A 410-nucleotide genomic window follows, 5' to 3' on the forward strand; every position below is an offset into this window, starting at 1 on the left:
ATAACTAGTAAAGCTACATGCATTATTTGGCTTCCAAAGTCAGTAAAAGCAGAGCCGCTGATAATCAATACGACAATCAATCAAAATGTGTAATTATTTTTTATATCGATGTCGCAATATACACACAATGTTATTTGTTCATACGGAACTGTATTCGTTGCAGCGGTTTTACTCCCGGAGTTTTTATAGCGATGCGCTGTGGACGGACCAATACCAAATCACTATACACTTCCTCTATAAGTGCACTATATAAAGTTCAATAGTTTGCGCGGACATTTTCACACTAATTTACTCGATCATATATAAACCTACAGCGCGGTGTTATAGCATTTTGATTCTTTTGCAAATACAGGGGAGTGTTTTTCTATTTCGTGAAGTGCACCTATGTAGAGAAGAAGTAAGATTTTGAG

General features: G+C 36.3%; 1 protein-coding gene across 1 annotated transcript in view; it reads left to right on the forward strand.

The window, feature by feature from the left end:
• Positions 1-210: 210 nt before the first annotated feature.
• The window catches only part of acbd6 (acyl-CoA binding domain containing 6), a 30,284-nt gene continuing 30,084 nt past the window's right edge, over positions 211-410 (forward strand). The window contains exon 1 of the mRNA XM_083555254.1: positions 211-410. This exon is cut by the window's right edge and continues 346 nt beyond it. The gene's annotated coding sequence lies outside the window, so the exon portion shown is untranslated.

The sequence above is a fragment of the Silurus aristotelis genome (assembly GCF_946808225.1).
Source record: "Silurus aristotelis genome assembly, chromosome: 11".
Taxonomy (NCBI): Eukaryota; Metazoa; Chordata; class Actinopteri; order Siluriformes; family Siluridae; genus Silurus; species Silurus aristotelis.